This window comes from Carcharodon carcharias, chromosome 6 (genome assembly GCF_017639515.1).
Source record: "Carcharodon carcharias isolate sCarCar2 chromosome 6, sCarCar2.pri, whole genome shotgun sequence".
NCBI classification, from domain to species: Eukaryota; Metazoa; Chordata; class Chondrichthyes; order Lamniformes; family Lamnidae; genus Carcharodon; species Carcharodon carcharias.
In genome coordinates this window covers 107,623,225-107,640,832 of record NC_054472.1, presented here as the reverse complement: position 1 = coordinate 107,640,832, position 17,608 = coordinate 107,623,225, and positions in this window count along the sequence as shown.

Genomic DNA, 17,608 nt, shown 5'->3' with positions numbered 1-17,608 from the left:
TGATCCTTGACCCACCGATCGCGCCCACCAGCTGACCTAAAAAGTCTGCCCCCATATGTTTATAAACTAGATAATAGATGGAGGTGGGTTGGTGGAGGGGTTGGCTGGGTGAATGGGTAGGCAATGTGATGAGTTTTAATTGTTTAGCAAGTTCACTCATTAATACATTATGAGGCCTTCCCGATACAGCTCAACATTCACCGCTAATTCCATCAGAAGATCTGAGCCAATGTATGTGGGAACAGAGGCAGATCTTTTAACCTGCCACCCTCCAGAGTCAGCCTGCCTCCACTCCCAGGATGGGTCTGCCAGTGAAGGCTAATTAAGGTCTTGAACCTGGGAAAATCCCACTTCTTCCTGGCAGGCTGATGATGGAGGCAGGATTGCAATGTGGGATCAGACCTACCTCTCGATTCCTCCCTCCATCAGGGAAATTCGGCCTGAGGTTTCAAAATGTGATTGGCTTATAGCTGCTGGTGCCCTCTGTTGTAGTATGGGTTCTTTTAATGTCTCAATGATGAGATCTTGAGATTTGTATATTTAAACATGAAAAATTTATTGTTAACCTTTAACTATTTACAGATCCCAAGTTACTGTCATGCATGGTGCTGTTACCTTCATGCAGGGTGGTTCCAGAATGTTCTTTCCAGATTGCTCTCTCAGACTTTTACCATGTGACTCAATACATCAAACCATGGGCAGTACTATTCTCTAGTCCCATATTAACCCTTGATCTGCCAAGCACCTTTACAATGGTATAGATGCACAACATGCAACATCATACATAGTCCCCTTTCTTTGCTAAGGAAAACTTTTCTCTCTTCCAACAGAGTAATGCAATGCAATCTTTACTTGCTACCCCCGTTCCCCATCTCAAGTCTCTGACATTATAAATTCAGACAGTCTTGAGGCTTGCCAGTTTTTCCACATCTTGGTCTGTCATGTTTGGAGGAATGTGAGTAGTACTCTGTTTCTGGTTGTGAAGATGGATGGTATTTTTAAAAAATATCTTTGGAAATATTGTGTGTGTTTCTGTGTCTGTGTGTGTCCATGGTTAATTAAACTGGGGGATGGTTAGTCAAGATAGCTTGTCTGTGGGAACTGAGAGATGAAAGGTAAAGGTGCTAGATGCACGCATTTTATAATGAGAGGCTCTGGAGTGGATTTATAAGTAAATAGGTTGGGTTTTAAATTTGCATTAGGTGATAGATAAGTACTTGACTTTTTAGCTACTAAATTTCAAAGGGAGTTTAAGGGACTTTTACAACATACAAAGATCTTGTAGGTAAACACAGGAAGGTTATTAAATTTTATTTGACCTGAAAGTGGAGGCAACAGGAAGACATGAAAGATTTTTATATTTTGGAGAAGCTGAGTCCAAAGAGGTTCTTAGGATAATGGACAAAAACAAAAATACCTGGAAAAACTCAGGAGGTTTGACAGCATCTGTGGAGAGGGATACAGTTAACATTTCGAGTCCGAATGACTCTTCATCCCGTTCTGATGAAGAGTCGCTCAGACTTGAAACGTTAACTGTAGCCCTCTCCGCAGATGCTGTCAGACCTGCTGGGTTTTTCCAGGTATTTTTGTTTTTGTTCAAGATTTCCAGCATCCGCAGTATTTTGCTTTTATCTTAGGATAATGGAGTCTAGGATGAAAAGATATAAAAAATATTTAAGGAAGATGTTTAGCTGAGCTGAGGAGGCTGTGTGGGGTAGAAGTCCTGAGACCAGCTCTGTGCTGAGAAAAGTTGTGAATTTGAAGCAGCCATCCAGTTTCAAGCCAGAAAAGTCTTTGTCTTCTGAGAGCAGTCTATTTCTGAACTTCCTTCGGATTTCCACAGCAGAATGGGAGAGAGTGAGAAGTCATGCAATATACTTTATTAAAATAGCAGCAGTTTCTGCCTCTGGTAATATTACTGCACTTCAATGGTTAAAAATCTAAAGGGAGTTGTTGCCAAGCAGTTTACTTGTGTGACAAAAACAAAAATACCTGGAAAAACTCAGCAGGTCTGACAGCATCTGCGGAGAGGGATACAGTTGACGTTTCGAGTCCGTGTGACCCTTCATCAGAACTAAGACATATAGAAATGAGATGAACTGGTAGAGGGGGGTGGATGGGACAGGTAGAGCTTGATAGGGGGTCAGTGATAGGTGGAAGCCAAGAAGAGACTGCCAAAGATGTCATAGACAAAAGGACAAAGGGGTGTTGATGGTGGTGATATCATCTAAAGGATGTGCTAATGGAGACATTAAGGGTAGAAAGCAGGACGAGCAAGTGGGAGATGGCCCTAGTGGGGTGGGGTGGGGGGAAGGGATCGAAATGGGCTTAAAAGATGGAGATGAAACAATAGATCGAAATAAATTTAAAAATAGGAGGGAAAAGAAAAATATGTTTGTAAAAAATTATAAATTATTGGAAAAAGGGGGATCAGAAAGATGGGGATGGAGGAGAGAGTTCATGATCTGAAATTGTTGAATCAATATTAAGTCTGGAAGGCTGTAAAGTGCCTAGTCGGAAGATGAGGTGCCGTTCCTCCAGTTTGCGTTGAGCTTCACTGGAGTTGAGTATACTTGTGTGTTCTGACCAAGTATATTTTTTGATGGGAATGTTTTGTGAGGCTGCTTTAACTGTGTAATTTTACTCTTGTGTACTTAAGTTTTTTTTCTTCTTGTTAATAAATATTTTAACTTTAAAATCCTAAAAGCATTGTGTGATTATATGCTTATAGGATCACTAGTTTTCCCCTTGTTTTCAAATTTCAAAACAAAGAAAAAGATATGGTCAGTAAGAAAAGTTTTCCTCTGGGATTTGGCTTGCTCAGTGAATAACATTGGCCATGGTCATAACAGTGGTACTTGGTTATCTCCATTTGATTCACTTTTTTCACCCCCTCAAGTTGCGTTTCTCTTTATTAACAACCTGTCCGCTTTTATCGGACACTGTAAGTTTGTCCTGTTCCTTCCAAGGGGAATGTGCACTCTGTTCATTCCAAGAGTGGACCCACATTTTTTTCCCATGGTGTCCACCATGTTCTTGCTAGACATATACTTTTTGCAAATAGAACTTTCATTTCCACTTGTTACACACTCTCAGCCAAACATTTGTTTGGTGTTTTATTTTCAAATTGTTTTGCAAGCGTGTGGATCTTTTCATTTAGCTCAATGGTTCTCAGTAAGTCTGAGACATCCAATGTTATTTCCTCTTCTAGTTACTTGCATTTCAGTGTCGGATTTACATTTTCCGATATTATTCCTGTCTTTTGTTTCTCTGTCTGCAACAGAACTTTGACCTTGTACATCATTTTGGATTCACTGTTGGCCAGGTCTATCTCCGGCGAAGTCTTAACTTGATTCAGTGCTGTAATTGTGCAACTCATGGCTTCATTATCTGCTTGCAGCTTGAAAAGTCCTACAGCCTTTACTTTTAATGCTTCCTCTTTTCCATTCAACTGCTTCTTCAGCTCTTCCATCTGTTTCTTGGAGCTTATGGCTTCCTCCTGGAGTATTGAATATTGCTGTGTCTTCCCTGCCAACAGTTCTTCAGTTGGTTCAAAGTGACATTGCATTCATTTTGCTTCTCTTCATAATTTTCCAGAAGACTAAACTTTGTCCTGAAGGATTCTTGTAACATGTGAAGGCTTTTCAACAGGTTTTCCTTTTCTTTGCCAAACTCACTGGTTTCATCTGGAGCTTTCCTGTAATTCAATAGAGTCTCTTTGAGTTCCTTCTGCTATGCTTCCATTCTGCTGTTTAAAACAGGTTTCATTTCTTCATGGGTTGCTGAATTGTTACGCATTCCTTCTGCATTTGATCTTGAAGGACAATCAGCTGTTCTTTCAACTGTTTATTTTCTCATTGACCTCTTGCCAACTCACTCTGGGTTTCAGTGCATCATTTCATTGCTACTGATAGCTCTAATGCAACTTTTTCTGAAGTAATATTCAATGTCCTTTTTAGCTCCTCGTGTTTTTCCATGGCTACATATTGATTCTTCAAAGAGTCCTTCAGGGTTGCAACTTTTTTGCGTGCCTTTTCTGCCTGCTGTTTTTCCTGGCTGTACATCTGGCTGTGTTTTCCCAACTCCTGCTTTGATCTGCCAATAGTGGAATTGAGGGTCATTAACTCCTGCTAGTACCTTTGTGTCATCTCTGAAATTTGTTTATTCAGATCTCAAACAACTTGGTTCATTAAAGATTTCAGCTTATCATGAGTTTTCAAAGCTATATACTCAGCTTGAATCTTGCACTTCAAGTCTTCCAGTTCAGCTCTAATATGAACATTTTCCCGTAGAACAGTTTCATTTACTTTTTGCATGTTTTGCTTCTTTTGAGCTACCTCAGATAGCTTTCCTTCATTCATAGCCATTTGCTCACTCTGCATTGCTATCTGGCTGCCTAGGCTCTGGGGTCTTTTGGTTCCTTCTCATAGTTATAGAGTCATAGAGTTTTACAGCACAGAAAGAGGCCCTTCAGCCCATTGTGTCCACACCGGTCATCAAGCCCCTATCAACTCTAATCCCAGTTTCCAGCACTTATGGGCCCCTCTGTGGGGTTGTCTGTAGCCCTCACTCTGGAGTCTTTATTTTCCCTTGCTCTGGGGTCTTTAGCTTCCCTTCCTCTTGGGTCTTTTGGTACCCTCTCCCTGAGATCTTTTGTCGCCTTCAGCACTTTATTGTGAGTTGCCCTGTCTCTGGGGTCTCTTGTAATTTTATGTCCATGGCCTTTTTTTTTGCTTGTAATGTCATTGCCCCTTTAAGGCTATCCGTGCAGTAACCATTTTTTTTATCCATTCAGGCCGTAGTTGCTAAGATACAGTTGGCTTCTCCAGTGCTTTTTTTGAGACTTGCTGCTCGGGAGATTTTTGGCTCAACTTTGAAAGAAAAGCTTTGCAGATGTTGCAATTTTCAACAAATGTATCAATGCAGGTACAGAGTGTTCCAACTTTTGGTACAGTCTTGTATTGCACTGGGCTGGAAGCCTGAGTCTGCTCTACTTATTTTAAAATTAGGTTGTTTGAAGCTATTTATTTTTAGTTTAGAGTGCTTTTAAAACTGAGATTTCAGCATTTTGCTTTATGCAAGAAGACAGGGACCTAACTGAAAAGGCTTCCCTCTCTCTTAAACTTTGTTGATTTTTTCCTTTTTTCTAACTGTGCTCTGCCAGCCTTTCTTTTGTTTTTTTTTTAAACCTTTGTTTTTAACTTGCAGCACTCTTTCAACTGCCTTCTGGATGTTGAGCCATTGGGACCGTCACCTATTCTAAAATGTAAGCACAGGTAATTTTTTGTAGTTTTGCTCGCCACCTTGTGAACTGTGTCACTTAGGTTCTTGCAATTTTCTGTAATGGACTTGCACTCATTCTGGTGGATTCCTCACTTCCAAGGCTGCAGTGAAGCTTCCTCAACATTCCTTCATGCTTTCTCCTTAGGTTCATGTCTCTAGTTAGGCTTCAGTTGCTTTTAGTTTTTCATATCTTGGAATGCTGTTCTGGGTTCATGCATTTAGCTGTCACCTTTCATATCATCACAGATCACCATGTCAGATTATCGTACTATCTCTGATGTGGTAATTTGTAGAAGTGACCATTGCTGCCAACTGTGTTGTACTATCCTGATAGCGCTTGATATCCCACCGCTGCCAAACATTTTGTATTATGATGCGTGGTTGTGTCTCAATGATGAGATCTTGAGATTTGTATATTTAAACATGAACCATTTTATTGCTAACCGTTAACTATTTATAGACTCCTGGTTACTGTCATGCATGATGCTGTTACCTCCATGCCAGCTGGTTCCAGAATGTCCTTTCTAGATTGTTCTCTCAGACTATTAGCATGTGAGTTTATTCATACCATGGGTGGTGCTGTTCTACAGTACCACATTAACCCTTGCTCTGCTGAGCACCTTTACATTACAGTGGCATGTAGGCACATCATACATCATCATATTGTACTTTCCAACACTGATTCTGTGAGAAGACACAGAGGCAGGGATAGGGGGACTAATGTGCATTGAGCTGGCGAATGCTTGAGCCACCGCAGACACATTTCAGGACAGTTGTCAGGCAAGTTGCCTACCTCACATTACTAGAAAACTACTGGTTCCAGCTAGGGGTTGACCCCCTCCCACAGGGGATGAGACAGCTACATTCAGCCCTGTGATTTTTAGAGTGCTGCTCCCGCTGGAAGAGGCTGTGAAAATCATCCTCAATGTTTACAATGTGGTGTTAATGGTGATATCATTGGGATGATTAATTATTCTATTTCTGTGTCACTGTTACTGAGGTCTAATCTCATGTGTTTAGTGGCTATTTTATGTTTTTATGGAACATTTATATTAATTTAAAAGTGGTGCAGTTGACCCAAAGAAAATTATAGAGGATTAATTACTTAATGTGTGCCTAGTCTACTGTCAAAATCTGATTTTATATACTAATTTAGCTAATTAATTATCTGATGCCAGGCCCGTATTTAGGGCAGACATATTTAATTTATTCAAAAGTAAAATACTGCAGATTCTGGGAATCTGAAATAAAACAGGAAATGTTGAAAATGTTCAGCAGGCAGCATCTATGGACAGAGAAAAAACATTAACAGGCTGAACTTTTAGGCCTTGATAGGGGTGAGCACAGAGGCGGGTGGGCATGTCAATTCAAGCCGCCAACTGGTCCTTGATTTGATCCCTCCATATGTTCAAACCGCTCATGTAGCATCAATTTAGGATCCATGGCTTTTCTAAGGTTTTAGGTGGTTTACCTGAAGTGTTAAAGTTTCCTTCCAGTGTTTGCAGCTTTCTACACTGTTCAGACTCTCACCGATACCTGCTGCAGTAACTGCCTGCCCCTGGGGGATCTCTTAGCTAGACTTGACATTTATTTCTTGAAGGTTGCAAAGCAGTTAAAAACTGCTTTGTTTTAAGTTATTTCCATAATCTCTTCACTCCCTTTCCCTGGAACATCGAGTATTTGCAGCCCCTTTCTTTTTCTTTTCTTTTGTGCTGCCTCACAGTCGCCATGTGTAATGGCGCTGACCTTGGACCCGGACTGCAGGGTTTACTGAAACTTACCCTTGCTAGGGATCTTGTTTTCCCAGTTCTCCCTGCCCAGTGTACCATTAAAATTGATTTCTTAAACCCTTTTTAAGGCTTGCTCACCAGTTTCACAATCTTTGCTTAGTTTTCGGACTCGAAGGCTGTGATTGCTGGTTTGGGGTTCCCTTCAAGACCACTATGTGCCGTGGTGTAGCCCTGAATGACTTTGAAAGTTGATTTTTTGACTATTCCTGTCTCCATTTCATATGTGGAGTACCTTTGGAGTTCATCAACTGTCTTACAGAGATCTGCACTTTTGGTGCCACTTTAATAGGTTTGACATTTAATCTTCTTTAAAGTTGAATTTCAGCATCCCACAGGTTTGTGCACGGTTCCCAAGAAGTGTCCACGACTCCTACATTCTCAGTAGGTTTCAGATCCCTGATGTCTTCCAGGGTCCACAGAGGCTGTAGGATTGGCTCCTTGGGGGAAAGGGTTACCCACTGAGGGCGTGGCTGATCACAGCCATGCAGCAGCCTCAGACTGCAGCAGAGAGAATGTATAACAAGGCTCATGCTGCAACTTACAACTTGTGGAACAAACCATCGGGATATTAAAAATGAGGTTTCATGGCCTAGTGGTAGAACCCTGCAATGCAGTCCACAAAGGATGTCATGCATTGCCATCATCTACTGCACCTTTCACAACCTGGCGCTGCAACAAGGAGAAGAGCTGGCTGAGGAGGAGATGCAGGAGCGGAGGTCTCCTCCAATGAGGAGGGCATCGATGGGGATGAAGGTGAAGAGGTCCTCAAAGGCGAGGATAAAGTGATGAGGCTATCACACTAGCCAGACAAGGCAGACACGCTCAGTAGGTCATCAAAGCTGCTAGATTCATGGAGGATGATGACGACATGCAGTGAGGAGACACCATAGATCTATTGCATTTGACCGTTTTGACTCCTGTCTGGCTGATGGCAGTGCACATACTCTTTGCAATAAGGCCCTTGTTATGGGTGCACAGTGGATGCCCATAGTCCCTACATTCCAGGAGGATGATGACAACATGCAGTGGGGACACTCCATAGATCCTCACATAGCTTATGTGAATGTCTGACTCCTCTCTGTCTGATGGCAGATCATTTGTGCTCTGTGAACAGGGTCATATCATGGAGATGCAGTGGGGAAACTTTAACTTCTCCTGACCCTATGGCATCCTTTGTGAACGGAACCCTTCAGGACCACACTGTCACCGGACACAGGTGCTGAAGAGAGGGAGGGACCAGCCGCACCTCAAAGGTGCTGGGAGCACACGGAGAGAATGATGGAACTCTGTGACACCTGGCCAGGACATTCTGGCAGCAATGATAAGTCCCACTGAGGGGCTTGATTGGTGTGTCCAGTGACAATGAAGGTGTACCATGAGTGCATTGAGAAGGTTGCACAAAGCACAGGGAATAGGCGCTGGACTGAGATAACTGCCTTTATCTTGTATATGAACCAAGGTTTCAAATCTGAGTGACATGAACACTGCTCTCATACTAAGCAGCATTTTGAACAGAGATGAGTGAAGGTTATACAATAAGTCCTCACTTAAAGTTGTGGATGCGTTCCTGGAAATCACGATTTTAAGTGAGACAACTTCAAGTGAATCATAGGTTCCCATAGGAATCGATTTTAAAAATGGAGTTATCTTCCTTCGAAATATTGTACCGTACATGTGCAGCACTGTGCATTCATAGCTGAGATAACTTGCAAGTTAAAATAAATCACTGAATATTAGCAGAAATACTATATACATTCAAATTAGGTAACACCAAATCACCCAAACAAGACCTGTGTAGCACAGCTTCTCTGTCTCACCCACAGCACTTTTGAAACTCAGCTCAATTTTTTACTTGCTTTCCATTCCCACTCTCTCTCTCTCTCCTTTGCCACTCTGACTCTCTCTCTTTTTCTCCTTTTTCACTTTCTCTCTCTCACTCTTTCTCCCCATCCCTCTCCCTCTCTCTCTCCTTTGCCACTCTGTCTCTTTTTCCCTCTCTGGAGCCCGGTCTCCTTTCTGACAGTTTGCAGGGACCAAGCTCCTGTTCTGGGCTGTGGTTTGAGCCAGTGGGAACCACAGATTGAGGGGAGTGATGGTGGATGGGGGGTGGGGGGAGTGGGGAGACCATGGATTGAGCTGGGATGGAGTGCCGTTAATTGGCCAGCCAGCGTGAAATCGTGGTCGGGGACGATCGCGGTCGGCAGTCCATTCCCCGACTGATCCCGGGCCCATCAATCACACCCGCCCGCCTACCTAAAAATTCTGCCCCATGTTATTTTGATCAAATAGGTTAGTTGATTTTAGTGTGTTTTTTCTGAAGCTGTTATCCTCTCCAAATTAAGTGTCAATGCACAGACTGACTGTTATTTGCACTGGATTGACCAGATTATTTACATGCTTAAATTCGCACACTGGCTTGCTTCCAACATCTTTTCTTAAAGTTGCAGTATTAGCATCAGCTCTCACTTCTCAATAAACATGGAGCAAAACCTAAAAAGCCCTTGGTGTCAAATCAGAAATAGCTTCTAAAGAAATATAAAAATTTCTTCAGAAGTCTCCAGAGATGTGATCCAGTTAGGTTATGGGACTCTTATCTGTAGGGATCAAACAAGTTTACTTCATTCTGATATCCTTTGCACTTATGAGTGATATTCGCAAATACAGTGTCCAAAAATGTCGTTTTAAGATCAGTAGTTTTGAGTCATTGAGAATGATTTAAAATAAATGAAAGACCAACTAATTTATTGTTTTCTGTAATTTTGACACTTGAGCAACATGATGAAATTTACCTTTCAAAACAAAATGTTGACAATTATTCATATCTGAATTTCTGTCATTGTGGATTAGGAATTGTTAAAATTGACATCTGATATTAAAGAAGTAAGAGCCAAAATTCTCCAGGGTCTGATCTCAGAGGTATTGATGGGATTGTTTCCATCAGTGTCCTCCAGTGACAACCCCACCACAGTTCTCAGTGTCATAGGGAGGGCACCTCATTTTCATGCCACAGGTGGGCACAAGTGCAACTTTGGGAACATCAGTGGTAATTATTTGTCCAATGTCCCCTCAAAATTCAGCCACTACCTACCTATGGCAAGGAGTGGGTTTCCCAATTCCCTCTATCCCACCCCCAATCCCCTAACCTCAGCCATTGCTCCTTCAGGATCCCCTACCCAACCCCTCCCCACCCCGAGCAATGGGGGTCTGATCCCTTTAATTTTTTTAATGACGTGTCTGACCTGCAACACATGTGCCCTTGTGGAAGTTGGAACATCTTACACAGTGCATAGGCCTTCACTGGTGTGCTAGATCCCTGTCCAGCCTGAAGGCAGGAACTCCCAGTGTAGGAAATCACAACTGCTGGCTCTACCCTGCTTTTTTCATTTGCCTTTTAAGAGGTGGAGGGTGGTTCTACCCCTTAAAGAGCAAGAAAGAAACCCTGGGGAATAACAGGGAGAGAAATGGGACTCTGATGGAATCCTCGAGCAATGTTATAGCTATAAAATTTGAAAGCTCTAATACTCAGTTAAATATACAGGACATTGAAAAATGCAGATAACAAAGACCTAATACTTAATTCCTTGCAGGTGCAAAGCGAGGGGATCAGTTAACTTAGATGTTTAGAGCATGGTGCAGAGTGATGCCAACAGTGTAGGGTCAATCCTTATAATGGCTGTGTCATTTTATGGAATGCTGCCTCCTTGCCTTACCCCATGTTCAATGTTGAGTGACACCTCTCAAAGCTTAATAAGCACTTGTTTCTCTCTAACAGAGATATACTTAGAGACTCTTTTGTGGACCAAGGCTAATTACTTTACCTTACACATGAAGAGAGAAAACCAGAAAAACACCAAAAGTATTTTGGGTTTTGTAAAAAAAAAGAAATCAAGTTCACAAATGAACAGATACATTGTAAGGCAAAATTGTTCGACCATCGTGCAGTTAGAATGCAGTCTTAAGTATCCCATGATAGAAAGGACATTCAAGTCAAAATGAAAATCAAGTGGAGATTTACCAGAGTGATACCAGGGATGAGGAAGTGGCGCAATGAGGAAAAATTTGTGATTCCAGGGCTATTTTCAGTGGAGCTAAGAAGGAGTTTTAATCATTTTGTTCTTAAATTATGAAGGGTTTTAATAGAATGAATGGTAAAAGATTGAGGAGTGTAGGGGTGGAGTTTTTATGACATGTTCAGGTGCTAAAGAGACTCTAAGATGGCCAAATTGGAGTCTTTAGCACAAGGGTTATATTAGCCCATATTTAATGCAAGTTGCTATCTTGGTAAAGGAGTTGAAGCATGCGCTAGGAACAGCCCCCACAGAGGCTTAAGGGACTAATTGACACTTTAATTACCGCTAGCGTTTATTAAAGAGGTTGCATGATATTTTGGTGGCTAGCACTCAACAAACTCAGTGTCCTAACAGCAACCAGCTACTCGAGAGTAAGTCGTTGCTGAGGATTTCACGCACAATTTAGAGTTACATCACCTTTCACTGAACAGTGCTGGAGCTTTGAAACACATTAGGAGATTTCCTCAGACATTTTGTCAAGATTTCATCAACACGCAGACAATATTTATTCTGGAAATTCTCTGATGATTTCACCAAAACAAGTAAGTGCTGTGATACCTGACCTTATTGAAGATCTTATAGGATTGATCAGGAGAAAGGGAGTGTTTGGTCATCAGTATCTTGCAAGGGTTCTCCCTGGTCTTGGCAAGGATTTGAAGGAAGACATGAGTGAAATCAGGATGGAGGGAGATGAGGGCTAGGAGGGTGAGGAGGACTCACTCTCCCCATGTGGATGCAGACATCCACATTCCGATGGCTCTCCTCCACCAGAACCTCCAGTGCCACATTTGTGCGCCCTCTCACTTAGCCTTTGAAAACATTATGAAAGTTGCCACTGCATTGTTATCCAGCAGTCTTTTTTTTTATATTTGACTTGGGATGTGAGCAGCATTGGCAAGGCCAGCAATTGATGTCCATCCTAATTACCCTTAAGGAGGTGGTGGTGATTCGCCTTCTTGAATTGCTGCACTCCATGTGGTGTAGGTATACACCTGGTGCTGTAAGGATGAAAGTTCCAGGATTTTGACCCAGAAGGAACAGTGATATAGCTCCAAGTCAGGATGGTGTGTGACTTGGAGGGGTACTTGCAGGTGCTGGTGTTTCCAAGCATCTGCTACCCTTGTCCTTCAAGATGGTACATGTCGCGGGTTTGGAAGGTGCTGTTGAAGGAGGCTTGGTTAGTTGCTCCTCAATTTCAGTAGAAGTGGGTGCATGGAACCCACACAGGCTGACACATGAAAATCGGATCTAATCAGCATTTGAGTCCTAAACCTGTAGGTATCAGTTCTAACACGTTCAAGCTAGTTCAAATTATGATAATCAGCAGTTAGGACCAAATTGTGTATTCAATCCACATTTGCAAACAGGCATGTCTTATTCATTTAGAACTTATTTTATCCTTTTGACAAAATAACGGCCTATTTCTTCTGCTTTTGGAGTCAGGAATGAGGAATTACTTATTTAAAATTGCCATTAAGAGATTGAAGAGAAAGGTCAGAAGTAACTGGGAGAATTTTATCCCTGTCAAGCCCACTTATTAGGCACCTAGTAAGAGGCTGGGGGACCAATTCCCAAATGCGATTTTGTTTGCTTCATCTCTCTGCCCCCCAGGTGGGCCCAGAATACCTGCACAGAGTCCTCAAATACACCAATCAGTGGCCACTTGGAAAATAGAGCAGGATCTGAGCCAAGTGGTACCTGAATTGGCTAATTTTGAGAACATATTGACCGATCAGCTGCAAACATTGTTTTATCTCTACCTTTTAGCCTATCTCGATACCTTCCCCCCACCCCACCCCCACTAGGGATACTGTACCTTGCTCGGCCTGCTTTCTACCCCTAATGTCACCTATTATCACATTCCTTAGATAATATCACCACCCTCAACATCTCTTTGTCCTTCTGTCTATGACATCTTTTGGTTATCTCCACCTATCACTGGCCCTCTATCCAGCTCTACTTGTCCCACCCCCCCTTAAATCAGCTTATATTTCACCTCTTTTCTATTTTTCCTTAGTTCTGTTGAAGAGTCATTCGGACTCGAAGTGTTAACTGTATCCCTCTCCGCAGATGGTGTCAGACCTGCTGAGGTTTTCCAGGTATTTTTGTTTTTGTTTTGGCTGCAAGCAGCAACTGGATACCATGCTGCATCATTCTCTGTGCTGAGAAACCTTAAGCTGACAGATGTCAGGCCTGATTCATGCTTACTTATCATTTTTATCCCTCTTCTATTTGAGTTTCTCATGATTGGCTTTAACAAACTAAAGGTATTTTTCACCTTACTTATATTTGTGAACTCATTTTAGGATGGCAGTGTTAGTCAGGGTAGGATTACAAATGGTAAGTAGTGAATTACTGCTTTTTTCAGGTATTGCGCCTCTGCTTACACATATTTGAGTTTTCCTGAAAATTAACTTCCAGAGGAAAATATGACTGATAGAGTTAAATTATTTTATATAGTTCAACGTTATAACTTTCAAAATTGGAAGTCTGCCAGAGTGGGCATTTTATTTCATGGACATCAAAAACCTCTCACTGATATTTCAAACCTGTGAAACTGAAACTCTGATTGAAGATTTGTGGAAAAGCAATATTTCAAACAGAACACAAGATGAAACAGTATGCAGTGAGAGTGCAGACGTTCAGGTCACATCATCCATGTGGAAGAGATGTAAAAAACTGTGAATCTATAAATGGGGCACACGTCACACTTTATATACGTAGAAGGAAATATTTATGTAACATACAGTAGCTGAATTTACAAATACACTAAATGCTACATATTTCAAAGCAATTCCAATCAAAGTTTGAGTAGCCCAGCAAGAAAATTTATTACTGGTCAATCACGTCAGACCAGGCTCTAATCATACACCTTGCTATAAGTGCATCATAACAAAATTTTGTCTCTCTCATTTCTATTCAAGTGAACCATGTGCAGTAAACTAATGATGTACGATGAATAAGCATTACAGAAATCATAAATATTACTGACATTGAAAACCTATTCTCTCCAGGTTATTGACTTCATTGTTGAGCAGGTCATAGGGTGAGTTGCCAAACATTAACACAATGTTGTCCCTATACTTTGAATATTATACATTTACAGAATATTCTAATTGGGCTCCATTTGGTCTTCACTTCCACATGGCAATTTGCAAGATTGAATGCTACCCTGTCTAGAAGATACACTGCTTTGTTCCAGTTGTGTAACATGGTGTGAACATATGTTCTCACACTTTCTTCCAAAACTTCATGCCTGGCACTGTCACATTAATTTAATGCCAAGAGTGACTGGAGAGAAGCTGCATTTATTCTTTCAGAAGAGGTGGACACAGCTAATTTATTGCAGCAAATTCTGTGCAGCAAAAGAAATTTGGTTTTCTATTTTGTAAGATTGCTCTCACTGGTGGGAATTCCATCCCTTGAGATTAAATAGCCATTCCCTGACCTAATCTACTTCTTTGATTTTTGTTTTCCCTTTTCCAGTCTGCAGCTGTAGAGTTTCTCTTTCTTTGAGCAGAAGCTAATGCCACCCTACTGCCCAGCACCAATTTGGAGCGGCTGGGGGGCGGGGGGGTGGGGAAGTGGTGTTGGGGGGGTTGCGGGGGTCAGTTAATTTGGCAGGTGGGTGCAGGATGAGGACTCCTGCCTCCATCTGATTAAGTCTGAGATGGAAGGCACATGGAAAGCCTTCCCATTTGGATGCTGATTGATGCCCTTAAGTGGGTAATTAATGCCCACTGAAGTGCCTCACCCCACTGCTGGTATTCAAATGAGAAGCATGAAAAGCAAACCCGGTCAAGTTTGCTTGCAAGCTGCAGAGGGGGCTCCCTCATTCTAAGGCACTCAGTGCCTGATAGACTCGGCATCTGGAAGTGGGGGAGGCACTAAGAGGCGTCCCTGCCCTTTCTTCCAACCCCCTTCTCCCCCTAGTCGGTGACCACCTCCCCACAGCCCCCACCCCGCCCTCACTCACCTGTAGGTTGCGCCCCTCGGCAATTCTAGGCCACTGGCGGGTACATTGCACCGTTCCTGAAGGCACTGTCTGTAATGGAGAGCTGCTGTCCTCTGATTGGCCAACAGCTCTCGGGCATCAGCATTTCCACATTTGGGTTCCTAAATCCTGGGAAAGGCCCACTAATGACCAGGCAAGTGAGAGGCACTTACTACGGTGGGTATTCCCCAATGGAAGTGAGGTAGTGCTCTCGTTGGCTCTCCAGCGGGTGTGCGAGACTCCCGTCACCTGGATTAAATTCCGCTCTTTATTTCTATTGCACTACAAATCTTTGGTACCTCCCTCGATTCCAATGTACCTAACTATACTCCTCCCTCTGTCCCTATGATTCTCCTTGTCCATGTGTATGTGCCTGTGCTTTTGTGTGCAAGTTTGAAACTAGAAGTATTTGAGTGTTGGCATGATTTCCCATCCTTCCTCAAAGGTTTCACGCCCACCTCTTTCTTTGATGCCAGCCCTGAATCCATCCTCCTCTTTCAATAGGAAGGATCTAAGTTTTGTTGTATACTCTCCAGAGTCAGTCTGTCTCTCCTATACAGTAGTAAGTAATCAAACTATTTTAGCGTCTGGGTGAGTGCACTGATCAAATCACTGCTTATGAATAATACAGAACGTCTGCTGGGAGAAAGAATGAAGCCAACACAATTGGAAATTAAGAATCAAGAAAACCTGTAATTTATGTCAGGTGTTTTTAAACTCCTTGGGTTGGATTTTCAACCTACAGGTGGGTATTGGGAGTTCGGGAAATGTCCCGGTTTGGCCAGCCCACCTCAGAAGAAAGTTTTAGCAAAGAGGGGATTTTGGTTCCACCAGTGGATGATGTTGGTGCTAGTCCCAGAACGAGTTCAGAGGTAGCCACAGGGACTGCCATGTGCTGAGGTGGACTGGTTAAAAGGCATGCCTCGATGCGTTGGGACTTCATCCCAGAAGTAATAATGACAGGAAAACAAAGAACAGCCCTCTAGCCCTCACCCCTCACAACCCCTCACTCTCCCATCCACTCTCCATGTCCCATTCATGCCACCTCATTCCCCCACCCAAACCCCATGGCCCCACATACCCTCCATGCCTGGCTATGGCACTGCCATGTCTATTCACCCACTTTTCACTTTGTACAGAATCGATAAACCTTATAACAGTAGGATGTGTGAAAAAGCTTTAAAAAAAGTCATTCATTCATAAATTTCTACTTTCTTAAAAGAAATCTCCTTTCACTACAGCCCTATAAAAGTGTCAATCATCCAGACCCTTTAAAGTATTGACAGGTGAAAGTGCAAGCACTTAAAACATTATTATCTCATGTAAATAAACATTGTGCTCCTTAAAAGAGGATAACGAGCAAATAGATTCCTCCACATGGTAGGAGGATCTGTGGAATTGGGGCTCAAGTGTACAAAAAACCCACGGATTCGGATTATCTCCCGTGCCCTGGTTGTGATTCAGCTGATATTAGTTATATATTTAACATACATGATTCATCATACCCAAAGGTGGCAAAAGAGGTGGCACTGGGAGAATTTTAACAGGTGGAGAAGAGGTTTAGCAAGGCAGAGGCCTGAATTGAAGGGCCAGATGATACAGATGGTCTGACCTAGTACCTTTACAATCCAAAGCTGGATACCTGGGCAGTATCAGTGGGTGGTGGTACATAAAGGAACGGACAGTACCACTATAGTTGGTCAAAAGGGGAGACTTAGGGAGAATACGGTGGAATTTATTGAAAGGGAATTACTTAGAATCTCCAGGCAGACAATGCCATCAAGTACATTAAGAGTTAAGGGTTACCAGATGAACTTTGCACACCCTTAGAGCCTGCAATCACCAGAAAGGCCCTGGGAATAGACTAGAGACGGAGGATGAAAACAAATAGATTAAGTGTGCTCTTCAATAGATAGGGAAAGGACAGATGGTCCCAACTCAGATGGGGGGAGAAGGCTGTGGCTGGGTGAAGGGTGATGTATGTATCTAGAACAGAGATAGCTGTTTAATGTAAACCTATATGCTAACAAAGTTGGAATTTGAACAATGTGCTTGTACTTGATCAGTGATGTATAAATAAGCTGTATGCTTGTAGTTTGGTAGAGTGCTACTTCAAGCTGCTTTGAGGTAGTTCTCTACTTGCAATTGCTCAAATAAACAATTGTATCCTGTACCTGAGCCTCCTGGAGTTCGTTTGTCAAAGGTACCACAACATAGGTATGACTCAATTGGAGATTGCTAATTCTGAATTGACTTCTGCTTTGTTGTATGCATTGTTCTTACCTTCCTTTGAAATACTGTGATACATATGCATCCTGATAACATAGGAATTTAAATATATATTTTCACTTAAGTCAAAAGGAAATTTTACAAAAAATAATTCTCAAACAAATTTTTGAACAATGACACATTACTTGGGAAACCATACAAAACACTTTAATTTTGTTATGACATGGCAGATGATGTGGGCC